Source organism: Gadus chalcogrammus, chromosome 7 (assembly GCF_026213295.1).
Source record: "Gadus chalcogrammus isolate NIFS_2021 chromosome 7, NIFS_Gcha_1.0, whole genome shotgun sequence".
Taxonomy (NCBI): domain Eukaryota; kingdom Metazoa; phylum Chordata; class Actinopteri; order Gadiformes; family Gadidae; genus Gadus; species Gadus chalcogrammus.
In genome coordinates, this window is record NC_079418.1 from 28969654 (window position 1) to 28982175 (window position 12522).

The 12522-nt window shown below is 44.0% G+C and overlaps 3 non-coding genes across 3 annotated transcripts; 1 reads left to right on the forward strand and 2 right to left on the reverse strand.

The window, feature by feature from the left end:
- Positions 1-7621: 7621 nt before the first annotated feature.
- trnas-uga (transfer RNA serine (anticodon UGA)) lies at positions 7622-7703 on the reverse strand. The gene has a single exon. It is a non-coding gene; the product is annotated as a tRNA-Ser (tRNA).
- Positions 7704-11627: 3924 nt separating this feature from the next.
- On the forward strand, positions 11628-11699 carry trnaa-cgc (transfer RNA alanine (anticodon CGC)). Its single transcript has one exon. It is a non-coding gene; the product is annotated as a tRNA-Ala (tRNA).
- A 308-nt stretch (positions 11700-12007) lies between these two features.
- trnav-uac (transfer RNA valine (anticodon UAC)) lies at positions 12008-12080 on the reverse strand. Its single transcript has one exon. It is a non-coding gene; the product is annotated as a tRNA-Val (tRNA).
- Positions 12081-12522: the final 442 nt, after the last annotated feature.

Sequence of the window (12522 nt, forward strand, 5' to 3'; positions counted from 1 at the left end):
CACACAAACACACACACCTCTCACTCACTCACTCCTCTCCGCTTGTGTATTTGACATTGCTACATTTCCAGCGGTCCATGGTAGGACCTTGAGCTGTTATTTGGTTGTATTTGTGTATCTGTTTTTATGATTTGACCCAGTCTCTCTCTCTCTCCCCCCCGCCTCTCTCCCTCTCTCCCCCTTGTCTCTCTCACTCCCCCCCCCTCGTCTCTCTCTCTCTCTCTCTCTCTCTCTCTCTCTCTCTCTCTCTCTCTCTCTCTCTCCCCTCCTGCTTTGTGGGTGTCACATCTGCTTTATGAAAGGTTTGTGACCAGGGGGCTGGATGAATGATAGATTGAACGTCTATTTTCTCAAGATTTTTTACTTGGGTTTGCTTCTGGAAAATCCTTTATTTTAATATTTCCTTAGGCTTCCCTGTGATATGTGAATGCATGTTTCAGCAAAGTGACATTTCTCTTTTGTGCGGGCTGTGGACCTCAGCTTCTTGGTGTCTGGACCTCTTCCATGTGACACATGCGTTGATCCTACACAATTTGCCGTTGAGTTACTTGGAAAGTAAAATGTAGTTGATTCAGGTCTTAGGACAAGCTTACTGATTGAAAGCATAAGCTTGAACCCCCCCCCCCCCCCCCCCCCCCCCCCATCTCCCACACACACACAAAAACACACACACACACACACACACACACACACACACACACACACACACACACACACACACACACACACACACACACACACACACACACACACACACACACACACACACACACACACACCCACATACATTGACCTAGCGACAAGCAGATCCACTCCATGATACAGATAAGCTTTCAAGCTTAGCCATCAGTTATTGAGTAGAAGTGCACAGAAGTGACCTCCGTTAATTCTGATGGTGTATAATGGCATTTTCTGAGAAAGAGACGGCATACTTAAACACCACTGAATTTACTGATAATTAAATTGAGAAGATGAGATCAGTCAATCCAATCGTGTGTGTGTGTGTGTGTGTGTGTGTGTGTGTGTGTGTGTGTGTGTGTGTGTGTGTGTGTGTGTGTGTGTGTGTTTGTGTGTCTTACCGAGCTCTCAACGCGCTCACAGTGCTCTTGTCGATCCTGCGGAGAGAGAGAAAAACGATACGATTACACAATTAAAAAACAAAACCCAACTATTATTAAGATTCCCATCACAAACCGGGGAAAGAGACACACCCAACTCACACAACAGAACTCCAAGGTGCATACAGTTTACCAAAGTGAATTCTTATGTTTTAATAAGTTGTATCTTATCACCTGCAGGTGTGAATGAATTCATGTTTATGACAGGTGAGTGAATGCTTTAATGTATGCTGTGATATAAACTGTGTGTGTGTGTGTGTGTAACAAATGCATGTATATGGTATGTGAGTGAATGTGTTAATGTATGTTGCACATATAAACTGCGTGCATGTGTTTTTGCATGCGTGTGTGTGTGTATTCCATAAAGGTGTGATCTGTTGTACTGAAGCACTGTGCTGCATGGCTTCAATAAATACTGGAGTTTTATTGGAACACACATCTTGTAATAGCTCTGTTGATGGGTGAGCTCTTTCATAGCAACACACACACACACACACACACACACACACACACACACACACACACACACACACACACACACACACACACACACACACACACACACACACACACACACACACACACACACACACACACACACATACATGCATACACACTTGTTGAACTTCGGGATAAAGAGCAAACTCAGGTGTCATGTTTATCTTATCCACAGAGTGAGATGGATCACTGTGAAATGGAACACGGCCTGAATGGTAAACATTGACCAAGCTGCGTAGTTTAGCAGCTTGCATAAATGTGTGTGTGTGTGTGTGTGTGTGTGTGTGTGTGTGTGTGTGTGTGTGTGTGTGTGTGTGTGTGTGTGTGTGTGTGTGTGTACAGGTGTCTTTGTGTGGTTCATATATTAAAAACAATTTAAAAACATTAAGGCACTTCAACGTCCACAGAAAATATGAACCGTGTAAACAAAGGATATGAGTAGAGTGAGAAAAATAAAAAAGAGAGAGCGAGAGAACCAGAGACAGAGACAGAGGACAGAGACAGACCGAGAAAGAGAGCCAGGCAGAGACAGAGAGACAGACAGAGACAGAGACAGACAGAGACAGAGAAAGAGTGAGGTAAAGTGGTACGTCTCTGTGTTAAAAGCCCCTTTTGATGACTCGGATAATAGGCTCTTCCCTGTGGTCATCAATTAAACATGACCGATTGAGCCTACTGCTAAGTCTGCTCTCTGTGCATTTCTCTCTCTGTCTCTCTCTCTCTCTCTCTCTCTCTCTCTCTCTCTCTCTCTCTCTCTCTCTCTCTCTCTCTCTCTCTCTCTCTCTCTCTCTCTCTCTCTCTCTCTCTCTCTCTCTCTCTCTCTCTCTCTCACAAACACTCACTCTTCTCTGCAAGACACATTAATGCACACATATTGTGCTTATCCCATACAAATAGTGTTCTTCCCACATTGAAAGAGAGGGAAGAAAGTGACACAGATTGAAAGCAGGTGGGAGAATAAAGAGAGTGTCTAAATGAACAGCTAGCCGGCTTTGTTGATCTAAAGTTATATATAAGTTATGTATAAGTTGAGTTCAGCGATCTTCTAACCACGGCTCAGTCCCACTGGCCTCCTGTTGGGTTACTGATTACAGCTGACAGAATCCACTAGACTAGAGGTCCATGTTTGACAGCGTGTGTTTGTGTTGTGAAGGGTAACATGAATGAATGATGCCCTTTAAAAAACAAGAGCTTAACAGGATAATCGGTAAGGGCAGAGGAACACAAAACACCGTTTTGTTGGCCTCTCTAAAAGTCACGACCAACCGCTCTGTTATTACTAACAATCCTACACTTTCGGCCTGGCATTCAGTAGACGGGTCCTGGCTCGTGAGATCTGTCTCAGACTGGAGATTAAAGGGAACAAATACTAGAAACAAATAATAAATGAAGGGGATGTTTACGGGGTGAGACAGATGTTACCATTTCTAACCTGGTATGAGTCGAGTTGGTTGGGTTAAGCCACCACTTCCACTGAGCCCTGGAGTCAATACTGCATTATTTAATATGGAAACTCAATTACATCACTCTAGCTATATGCCTACCGCCTCTCCCACACTCTCTCTCTCTCTCTCTCTCTCTCTCTCTCTCTCTCTCTCTCTCTCTCTCTCTCTCTCTCTCTGTAAATATTCATATCAAAATACTGCCTCTCTCTCTTTCACTCTTTCTACACATACTTCCTGCCTCTACTTCTCTTTGTCTCTCTTTGTCTCTCTATATTCACCCCGTCCTTTTTGTTCTTAAACCTCTCCTTCACATCCTCCCTCTCTGTTCCTGTGAAGCGAGACGAGGGGACAGATCTCTGGGAGAAGGAGTCACACACGTGGAGGAGAGGTAGAGAAGGGGAAGAGATGGGATAGGAGAGATGAGGAGGTAAGGAGAGAGATGAACGGTGGAGGGGGAGAAGGAGATGAAGAAAGGAGAGAGGAACTAGGAAAGAAGGCAGCGGGAGGGAGCAACATGGGAGGGCTGGAGAGAGGAGGAGAAGGAGGGAGAATACAAGAGCGATAAGATGGGGACCAGTGAGCCGTGGAGGGAGCGAGAGAAAGGGGAGGCCCTTTCTCTCGCTCCCTCCATGGCTCACTGGGGGAGAGAGGGAGGGACACAGGATCTGAGGGAGAAGGAGACAGACATACTCCTGAGAGGAAAAGTATCCACGGGACAGTTGGACAACTGTAGAGACGCAACATAGAGGATACAAAGAGTGTTGTGAGAACCAATTCAATGTTATAAAAGAGAAGGTGAGGTGAGAGGAAGAGAGAGAGAGAGAGAGAGAGAGAGAGAGAGAGAGAGAGAGAGAGAGAGAGAGAGAGAGAGAGAGGGAGGGAGAGGGAGATGGAGAGAATTAGAAAGAGATTGAGAAAGGAAGACAGAAAGCAAAAATCGAGAAAGAAGAGAGAAAGGGAGTGAGAGGCAGAGAGAGAGAGAGAGAGAGAGAGAGAGAGAGAGAGAGAGAGAGAGAGAGAGAGAGAGAGAGAGAGAGAGAGAGAGAGAGAGAGAGAGAGAGAGAGAGAGAGAGAGAGATGGAGCATCCCTGCTCTAAGAAGCTGACATATCTGTGTGGCCAGTAAGACAGATAGCCTAGCACTGACTGCTGGATGCATTGACTCTAATAAGATTGAATTTGACTACCGACTCATTCGTTATTCATGAGGTCTCCATTGTAAACGTTGTTCATCTTACATCATCATTAATGTTTGTTGTGTGTTGTTTTGTCGTGTTTATCCCATCCCCTTGCCAAGAGTGCTTCATCATTCATGCCAATAGAGCAAACATTGAAATTAATAGAGAGAGACTGGGAAAGGGGAAGGCCATTAAAAGAGGTTGTGGGAGAGAGACCGCACAACAGAACCCCTTCTCTGTTGCGTGGCAGAGGTCTGGGGTGAGGGGAGGAATAAAGATGAGAGGTGGTGGAGGGCGAGAGAGAGAGAGAGAGAGGGAGAGAGCACATGGGGGAGCAACGGAGGGTGGAGGGGAGGGGGGGGATGATGGCGGGGAAAGGTGAATGATTGAGGAACGCCTGTGTGGGAATCTGCAAACCTGTTCACTCTCACCCACAAACACACAAATACATGCGCACACATAGCTCACACAAAAACCCACAAATACACACACACACACACAAACGTGTACACAGAGGCACACGCACACACACACACACACACACACACACACACACACACAAACACGCTCACACACACACACACACACGGTCACACACAAACACAAACACACACATGAACAGGCAAACAATCATGCAGGCAAAGCCCACATATGAGCAAGCAAATAAACACGCAGGAAAATAAAACACACGGCACACACAAGGAGCAGAGAAATATATGCTTCCACACACATGCAGGCAAAGCCCTTATGTGAGCAAGCAAATACTTAAGCAGGCAAATAAAACACACAGCGACACCAAAAGAAGCATAGAAAAATGTACTTCCACACCACATGCATCCACGCGCACACAAAGCAAGGCAAACACCCACCTGGACCCAAGCAAGCACATCGCACTGCGAGTAGTTACACTTGACAAGCTGTCTGTGAACTGAGTTTGAAGTGAGTAGTTCCACCGGTTGGGGAGAAGGGGACAGACATACAAACAGACATGCAGGCTGGCAGACAAACACGCTTGACTGAGAGAGAGTAATCACGGAATATTACGATTTTCCAAAAATCTAAAATAAGGCGGTTTCGAGGCAGGAAAGGTTGTATTGTGACAGCCTAGGTGTCGCTCATGTAAATTACAGAGTGATTCATGCTTAACTACACGTCCCACAGAGGGAGGGCTCTGGGTAGTAGAGGAGCCCCAGTAGTGGTGGCACTCCATCAAACCCCCAGAGATTTGTGATGTCAACACGGTGAAGAACCCCAGCAGCCCGACCACACTCTGGGGATGGCAAGACAAAGGCCGCTCCATTTGCCGATGTTCAACATAGTTCCTTTTGATGGACCCTACTTCAAAACCCTGTTCCCTGTCGCTAGCCGCAAGGGCCTCTTGGGAGAGGACTGTTTGATGAGTATTTTTACTCTCTTGGTTTTCTTTTTAGTTTTTTCTTGGTTCCCGCATCTAGACTATTTAGCGGTCCTTCTGCCACCCACAAACAAGACATTTTGCCTCAACCTTTTGATCTGTTTGGGAGAGAGGGAGGGTGGAGGTATTGTGTGGGAGGAAGAGAGGGAGAGATGGTGTGTGTGTGTGTGTGTGTGTGTGTGTGTGTGTGTGTGTGTGTGTGTGTGTGTGTGTGTGTGTGTGTGTAGTGGTGGGGCAGGGGGGGGTTAATGGAAGTTGGGATTGGGTTCAAACCAGGTGATGGTACGCGTCAGGATGAAAAGCTGAGGACACGGCGTGCAGAGATGGTGTGTCACGTAAGACACGTGAACTGCGGTATTAAGGCCGTACGCAGGATGCTTTGATGTTCGAAGATTGAGCATTTGTATACTTGGTGAGTATGATCAAGCGTTTTCTTTCTATACAACAAGCATTCAATCATAATGTTATTTATGTTGTGCGCTATTTGTTAGCACCTCAATCAAAGTTTATCGAGGTAGTCGTGGAAGAAATTCCATGATGAAAACAGAGGGGTAGTGACTGTTTCGGAGAAAGGGTTTAGCCGACAATGTGTTGTTTAGCGGGTCCACTGTAATTTATTATATATTGACTATGAATTGAAATATAATTGGTTGAGTTGCATTCTTAGACAACGTGTACATCATTTGTTTGAGAAAGTGCTCATGTGTTGATGTACCCAAGCGGAAAAAGGGTGAGATTGCGTTGCGATTAGCCGTGTGGTTAAGTTTTGTACCAAACGGTTAGGCTCTGCGAGAGCCTGTAGTTTATGAAGAACTAAAGAAGACTAACTGCATACAGAATCATTCATTTAGAATGCAGCTTTGCACACACAGTGTGCATGCACAATCACACCAACACATGTATGCATACAGACACAAACATGCAAACACAGATTCTTACACACAAACACACACACATTCACCATAACACATACACACACTTACAAACACACACATCACTTACAAATGCATGTATACACACACTTTTAAACACACACCACACGCAAATGTATACACACACACGTACATTTATACACACGCACACACCTACTCACACACTTGCACACACACACACACACTGACAAACACACATACACCACTTACAAACGTATAAACACTTACACAAGTATACACACACACTTACACTTACACAGGAATATACAGACGCACACACACACACTTACCATCCAAATCCCCCGAATGACACGCTTCTCTTTCTCCTCAGCATGTTCCCGGTCTCTTTCTGTCGCCTCTTTGTCGTCTGTTTCCCTTCGCTCTCCTCTTATTGTGTCTGGAACGGCTGGATCCTCCACTCCCCTCTCTCTCTCTCTCTCTCTCACTCTAACCTCTCTCGCTCTCACTCTCGCCTGGCACTCCAGCACTCAGCCTTCCTCCTGCCTCTCTGGCTCTTCATCGGCTGTCTATAAATACTCCCTCACTACTCTCAGGTTAGCTTGCTACATGGGTGCTGCTGCTGCCCTGTGTGTGTGTGTGTGTGTGTGTGTGTGTGTGTGTGTGTGTGTGTGTGTGTGTGTGTGTGTGTGTGTGTGTGTGTGTGTGTGTGTGTGTGTGTGTGTGTGTGTGTGTGTGTGTGTGTGTGTGTGTGTTTTGGTATTTTCTGTTTACTTGCTTAGTTATGTTTATCTACATCCCCAAATAAGGGCTTGGCACCCAGCTGTGCTGTTTCTATCTCTGCACACATGAACCCACATTAATGACAACATTTGTGTGTGTGTGTGTGTGTGTGTGTGTGTGTGTGTGCGCGCGTGTGTGTATGAGTGTAAAAGGTTGATTGAATTATCAGGGGAGTACGATGGAATGCATTTTAACCTTTTAGCATGATTAATGGCCATGTCTGCTCTACTCCACTCTCCACTGAAGAGTACTGCACTTGTCGGTCGATCGAGTTACAAAATCTAAAAACCCAATTTCGCTGCGAGCAGGGTTCGAACCTGCGCGGGAAGATCCCATTGGATTTCAAGTCCAACGCCTTAACCACTCGGCCATCGCAGCTGTCCATAGCCACGTGATAGAGGACAATTTTGTTGTCACACTCTTTGAGCCGTTTAAAGTCATTTTTCTAATCAGATTTATCGTTTAATAGTATCATTTCGACAAATAGTACTGAACATGACGTTTACTATGTGTGTTATCACGCAGAACATTCACATTCGTCGAGAGCGTGTCACTGAGGTGACGTGTATTTAGCGCCAAAACCGCCGCGAGCCAACAGGACTTCCGAGGAAACGGCACCGTGTGACGGTCCACGCTGCTGAATAATGAATGAACCGAAGCGACACACGGGAAACACGGAGCGGAAGTAATATACAGTAACTTCCGGTAGGAGGTGTGCAGGCGCTCAGCGAATTTTGAGCTACGTTAAAAAATGTATGCAATTTAGCGTTTTAGTTTTGTTTTATCAACGAGTTATGCAATGTTACGTAATTCATTACTTCTATAAACAAAAAATGCTTTAATTCTCTGTAGACCTTTGTGTTATCGATGGTCGTATAATTCATTGGACTGAATTGAGTGTCTTAGCTAGTGTCGGTCTGTGATCAAAAATGTTGGTGAGGCGGAGTAATAGACGGGAAACTTTTAATTTGGTAGATTTCATTTCCTGTATTACCGCGGTGAAGTTAGTTTTAGGTTGGATATTCGACGGATATTCAGTCCAGTTCCAGCCGCGACTTCACGGAGTTTTGCCCGGCAATAGCTGCAGGAGAACGGTTAGCACACCTCGCAGAGCCTCGCGGTGAATCCCTGGAAACTGATTTAGGGACCGTCAATAAATAACTTCACGTAAATATATCAATGCAAAATACTTGCAGTTTTTTCAATAGCTTCCATGCCATGTGACCCAGTGACTCCAAACCAGTATCTAATTGCATTATTAAACCCTAAGAATAAGACACACCACTTGTTATGGTATTTTAGTGCTTCCTCTATTTTATATGAATATCAATATGCAGGAATTATCATTTTTCTTTCAATAGCTTCCATGCCATGTGACCCAGTGACTCCAAACCAGTATCCAATTGTAGAACTACACCCTAAGAATAGGACACACCACTTTGTATTGTATTTTAGTGCTTTCTCTATTTTATATGAATATTAATATGCAGGAACTATCATATTTCCTTCAATAGCTTCCATGCCATGTGACCCAGTGACTCCAAACCAGTATCCAATTGTAGAACTAAACCCTAAGAATAGGACACACCACTTTGTATTGTATTTTAGTGCTTTCTCTATTTTATATGAATATTAATATGCAGGAACTATCATATTTCCTTCAATAGCTTCCATGCCATGTGACCCAGTGACTCCAAACCAGTATCCAATTGTAGAACTAAACCCTAAGAATAGGACACACCACTTTGTATTGTATTTTAGTGCTTTCTCTATTTTATATGAATATTAATATGCAGGAACTATCATATTTCCTTCAATAGCTTCCATGCCATGTGACCCAGTGACTCCAAACCAGTATCCAATTGTAGAACTAAACCCTAAGAATAGGACACACCACTTTGTATTGTATTTTAGTGCTTTCTCTATTTTATATGAATATTAATATGCAGGAACTATCATTTTTCTTTCAATAGCTTCCATGCCATGTGACCCAGTGACTCCAAACCAGTATCCAATTTTAGAACTAAACCCTGAGAATAGGACACACCACTTTTTATGGTATTTTAGTGCTTTCTCTATTTTATATGAATATTAAATAGCAGGAATTATCATATTTCTTTCAATAGCTTCCATGCCATGTTACCCAGTGACTCCAAACCAGTATCCAATTCTAGAACCAAGCCCTGAGAATAGGACACACCACTTTTTATTGTATTTTCTAACCCGATACGCATCTCTACGTTCACTTTGTATGGGATCTTGTCGCCCCCTCGCGTGAACGCACAAAAAAGTAAAAAGTAACATTACGTGCCTATTTGTATTCGATGTTCGCGACAGGGGCATTTTATACATCCCCTGGAGAACATCTCGCGATACATCGCATATATTCGATATATCACCCAGCCCTAATTCCTGCATATTAATATTCATATAAAATAGAGGAAGCACTAAAATACCATAAAAAGTGGTGTGTCCTATTCTTAGGGTTTAGTTCTACAATTGGATACTGGTTTGGAGTCACTGGGTCACATGGCATGGAAGCTTTTGAAAGAAATATGATAATTCCTCCATATTAATATTCATATAAAATAGAGGAAGCACTAAAATACCATAAAAAGTGGTGTGTCTTATTCTTAGGGTTTAGTTCTACAATTGGATACTGGTTGGGAGTCACTGGGTCACATGGCATGGAAGCTATTGAAAATACTGCAAGTATTTTGTATTGATATATTTACGTGAAGTAATTTATTGACGGTCCCTAAATCAGTTTCCAGCGATTCACCGCGAGGCTCTGCGAGGTGCGTTAACCGTTCTCCTGCTGCTATTGTCGGGCAAATCTCCGTGAAGTCGCGGCTGGAACTGGACTGAATATCCGTCGAATATCCAACCTAAAACTAAATTCACCGCGGTTCCTGTATTCTGGTGCATTTTGGGGATGGCCACTACCTATTACCCATTACCTACGATTCATTCAGATTCATTGGCTAACTCGCAGGGCCTGGACAAGCTTATGTATATAGACCTACTTTATGGCCATTCCACCAGCCATTGCTCTTTGGGCTATTGTTGTTATTCTGATATTGAGACAAATCATGATCACTGTCCAGCGTCAATTTTTGTCTACTTCACATGCAGTTCGAAATATGACAGTTGCTTCATTTTTTTTTAAATTCTACAGGCCGAAAGACTTGATTAATATGTAACTTACTTGCTCCTTTTAAGTAGGCCTATAATATCGCTTGGGAAGTCCAATTCCTCCACTGAAATGGGTGTAAAAGTGCTTACAGCTCTGCTAGTTAGCGATCTAGGCCTATCTGTTCTCTACATGTAGCAGTTGTGTTGCACGAATGTTGCTGAGGGAGGTAGCCTATTTGATTGATTCGCGGAATTGTCCAATCATGTGGTGATAACAAAAAAGAAAGCGATACCATTGGCATGGGGCGCACACTGGTGCGACCCGTAGGCGAATTTTCTTGCGCCAATGAAAAGCTGTCTCTGCTTGAAAGACAGCAAAAAGTTTGCGAGCTTTTAGGGTATTGTCGGCGTTGGAAACGCGACCCGAAACTGATCTGGGCTATACCCATGGGCTATACCCTCCCTCACTACCGGACTGAGGCGAACCGAACCGAACCGCAACCTCCGGTGGAAATCGACTTCAACTTGGCCGGCGCCCCTGACTTGGAGGAGGGCTTTATTTCGAATGACTAATGACTAGCCTTGCTCAAATCAGTAGTTTTGTTGATTTATTTCGTATTTATAATAATTGATTCATAGTTGGCAGATATATTCGAGTGAATATTTCACGGAGGGTCGGCGCCCTAGCGCCCTCTATTGACCCACCGCCACTGGTCTGCGTTAGTGAAAAGTATTTAAAGTTAACTTGGGAGGACGTCGTCAACTACCAGAAGTTGACTCAATAGTCCCATGTATCTAACCCTAACCCTGTTGGACATACATCCTTCATGCCAACATATTGTATCAAACAAATAGTCGAACCAACACTTTGCACTTATTCTATTTTCTTGAAATAGACTCAATTTTTTCAGACACAAATAGGCCTATTGTTTACAATAGACTGAGAAACAACGCGACGTCGGGGAAGAAGAACCTGATGAAGCTGTCAGCAAAATAATTTCTTATATGATCGGATACAAGGTGGCTCCAGGTCGAACTGTCCGGTCCTAAGTAGGAGTAGTTACTACTAGGACTAATGGGTTGTTAAATGTTGTAACCATTTTAACTCGTTCACATTGAGGCACTGCCAATATAGAACTCTATTCCGAATGCTACAATGGAACACGCGGGGATGTAGCTCAGTGGTAGAGCGCATGCTTCGCATGTATGAGGCCCCGGGTTCAATCCCCGGCATCTCCACCTCTTTTAACTCGCCCAAAGTCGCTGTGAGAAAGTAACCATTCATAAATACTCCTTACAAGCCAACCTTTGTGGATTTAATTACTATAGCTAGCCCGGATGCTCACCCCATTCAATTGCATTAGTATGCTGATGTTAACTGTCGTTTTAGAGCAGCAGCAGCTGCTATTTTGCAACCGTATTGCACTAAACTAGCTACATTGTTTGGGTACGGTTTCTTTCATATTAATATAGGCCTACTTAGAGGTAGGCTATTGAAAATTAAACAAAATCAAAGAAGGAACAAGCATGTTTCTAATGCAAAGCTCTGATTCCACTGGGGCTCGAACCCAGGACCTTCTGCGTGTAAAGCAGACGTGATAACCACTACACTATAGAACCATAAATAGTGAACCACCAGGTGTCCGTTTCAGAGCATCCTACATCATAGTACCTGCCATTGTGCAATGTATTCAGTACAAAACAAGGACAGGAACGCCCACAGACCATTGACGATGTTAGTAAAGATGCCACTGAGAGGTGTTTCTTCTAAACAACCATTGAACTTGATAGACGACACTCGAGTCGCCCTTACCGTTAAATTGTTTGCCTCGTAAAATTATAAACACAAAAAGCGAATACATTTCCCTTACTGGGTCAACAGCTCCGTTTGCTGGATCTGCTGCGTAAAATAGTTGTTTCAAAGTATTGACTTCAGCGGTGGTTCCCAACTTCAGCAGTGGTTCCCAAACCCTGACTTTAGGTGTGCCATTCAATCGATCTGGACCTTTCGCGAAGCTCTTCAAGCAAGCGACAGATGATGACACATGCATTGACTGAGGAA